The sequence below is a fragment of the Mus pahari genome, chromosome 3 (genome assembly GCF_900095145.1).
Source record: "Mus pahari chromosome 3, PAHARI_EIJ_v1.1, whole genome shotgun sequence".
In the NCBI taxonomy this organism is placed as follows: domain Eukaryota; kingdom Metazoa; phylum Chordata; class Mammalia; order Rodentia; family Muridae; genus Mus; species Mus pahari.
In genome coordinates, this window is record NC_034592.1 from 70,864,754 (window position 1) to 70,868,178 (window position 3,425).

Here is a 3,425-nt window from a genome sequence, read left to right on the forward strand (position 1 = left end):
TAGTGCATGCCACTCTGACTGTCTTTTTACCTGGGTATTGGGGTTCTGAACTTGGGTCTTTATGTTTGTGCTGTAGACATTTCACTTTCTAAGCTGTTTACACTGATCCTCTTGTTATTATCTTCTTATCTCTGCTTTGAGATGTTTTTAGGTGGAATACTATGATGATACTTTACATACTTTGTGAGGTTTGAGATTTAATGTCAGCTGAAGGCTGGGAGAGTATGAACCAGGCCTGGCATTTGTGTTAATGCCAATAAAATAAAATGGTTGTTTTCCCTATTATGTGAGGTGGCAAATGAAAAAAAAATCAACCTAACACCATGTGCATGGTTAGTTTTCGCATAGGATAAGACCTTACCATTGTGCCTGGATCACTCTTTTATTGACAAAATAACTGTTTAGTGTCAGCAGTCTCAGAAAATTGATTTGCCTCGAAGAGAATGAGCACCTGAGCATATGTTTATATGTAGCCTTATCCTGCAACTACAGTTACCCTGATAATAGATTCATTGTGATAGCATTGAAGAGGCAGAGGGCAGAAGCCGGTTGCTGTCACCTGGTTAAGTGATCCTGTCAACCTGCACCACGATTTCTGCTAAGAGTGATATGGATGGACGTTTATTTGAAATTGAGATGTATGTGTGCCTATAGCTCAAGTCACAGATTTCTCATCCAGATTTATTTGTCTCTGATCTTTCATAATAGCTTCTTCAAGTTTCTGACCAAAAATTAAGAGCATTTGTAATATCTAGAAGTCTGATAATATTTTTTTAGCAAAGTCTACTTCCTTATCCATAAACATATGAGTTATTTTAGAAAGCTAACATCATAAACCTCAGTTCAAAGTACCCTTTGTAAAAGCAGGGTTTTAAATGATCTAGGGCAAGACCATAAACTTGGGCTGACATCATTTTCAAATGAGTATAAAAATGATTTTACCCTACACATCTTAGGATCCAAGGAGATGAGGAAAGAAAGAGATTAATTTTAATCTCACTTTATGAAGCAATTATGGCAGCAAAGTCACGCATATTTCTGCAAACATTTAAATTTCAAAATTTCAAATGTTCACCAATATTACTGGTGAAAATAGGCAAGAACTTCCCACAAAATACTAACAAACAAAACCCTATCGCAAACTAACAAAAACAAAATCACTTACTTGGTCAAGTGAGATTTTGACATAGGATACGAGAATACTACAAAATAAATAAGTAAACATGATTTCCCACCACAGTGAAGCAAATGCCAAAACTACATATAGCAAAATAGAAAAGACATCTAAGGAAATCCAGTATTGCTTCATAATTGCTTTAAATATTCAACAGGTTGGGTGTGGAAGAGTTAAGTGTCAGGATGATAGAGACCATGTATGACAAACTCTTAGTATCATAGTCACTGGTGAAAACCTGAAAACATTTCCTCACATTTTGAAGACCTGGCCAGGACTCATCCCACCTCCTAGGACATCTCCTGTTGCTCAGTTCCACCAAGACGACATAGATACACGTTGTGGCGGTTTGAGTATGCTTGGCCCAGGGAGTGGCGCTCTTTGAAAGTGTGGCCTTGTTGGAGTAGGTGTGTCAGTGGGGGTGTGGGCTTTCAGACCCTCATCCTCGCTGCCTGGAAGCCAGTCTTCTCCTAGTTGCCTTCAGAAAAGAGGTAAACCTCTTATCTCCTCCAGAAAAAATGTCTTCCTGGACACTGCCATGCTCCCTGGCATAGTGATAATGGGCTAAACCTTTGAACTTGTAAGCAAGCTCCAATTAAACGTTGATCTTTGTAAGAGTTGCCATGGTCATACTGTGCCTTCACAGCAGTAAAACCCTAAGACAGTAAGTTGGTACCAAGGGCAGAGGCACTGCTGTGATGGGCCTGGCCATGCTGTTGTTTGGAAGAATGTGGCTTTGGGGACTTGGGATTTGGAGGGCAGTGGAATGCTTTGAGTGGCGCTTAGTAGGCTATCCTAGTACGAATGAATATGGAAGATGGTTGCTGGGGGTAACCGAACTGCGGATGCCTGCCTATAGAGATTTCAGAGGAGAGGAATTTTAGGATGTGTCTGAGAGACTGTTCTTACGACATTCTGGTGGAGAACGTCTGAAGAGTCTATGTGAGGCTAAGGTAAAGAGATTTATGTTAATTGCATTGACAAAGGAAGCCTCAGACAAGCCCAACAGAGGCTTTGTTCTCTGGTTAAGTCTCATGAAGAACACTTTGCACAAGCCTAGCAAGCTTAGAAAGCAAAAATATAAAATGTGTGATTCAAATAATAAAGCGGAACCAGGAAGTGAAATGGAGCTATGGAGCTGAGTTCTGTGTTCAAGGAGATAAACAGATTAAGGGAGTGGTGATTTGGGGGCAGGGGGCAGAGAGATCTTACCTGGCTAAGCCTATTGTTTATGCTGTTGCCATTGAACAAGGAATAGTTATATCATATTAGGTGTTACTGTTACTTGATTATTGTTTTAACTCAGACTTTTACTCTGGACTGACAATCCCAAAATGAAAGACACAGCTTTTGATCTGGATCTGGAGGCATAGTAGCTTTGAAAAGCTTAGTCCCAGGGAAGGTGGCACAGGCCTTTAATTCCAGGAGACAGAGGCAAGCTGATCTCTGAGTTTAAGGCCAACCTGGAACAGAACAAGTTCTAAGTAGAGAAAAGCTTAAATCCAGGTGTGGTGGAGCATACCTGTAATCCTAGCACTTAGGAAACAGGCACGCAGATTTCTCAGTTCAAGATCAATCTACAGAGAAAGTTCCAGGACAGCCAAGCTTAGGAAGTGAAGGAGTTGGAAAACAGAAACCTTATAATATAATAGAACAAGGTGCAAGGCTCCAATCCCAGAAAGCAGCAGAATTTAGCAGCTTCAGCCACGTGACTCTGACTTTAGAGTAAAAGTTAGAAGGGACTACTGGGACAATCGATACTGGTTAGCTGGAGCTAAGAAATTGGCAGTGATTAAGAAGAGACCAGCATTACTGAGGTGAAATCTTCTGGGAAGTGTTTCCTGAGAGCACAAAGAAGCTGTGTTCCAGAGATAGCCAAGGTTGTGCCTCATGCTTCAGCTGTACTTGGAAATGTGTAAGAATCACCTATGTGGTACTGGTTTTGAAGGTATAAGGGGGTTGTGGAGAGCAGCTGAGGCTCGGCACTGTGAGAGGCTAGGAAAGGTCATTGGTGAAGGTGCAGCCTCAGTTGCAGTTAATGGCCGAGGACTGAAAAAGGATGTGAAGACTGGAAGACCACTTTGACATCCAACATGGAGATACAGTTTGGACTTTGGCCAACTGGTTTCCAGTCTTGCTTTGGGGATTACAGTTAAGTGATTGGATGAATCTCAGATGAGACTTTGAACTTTGGACTTTTAACATTGTTGAAACTGAGGTAGACTATGGGGATTTTTGATGTATAACTCAA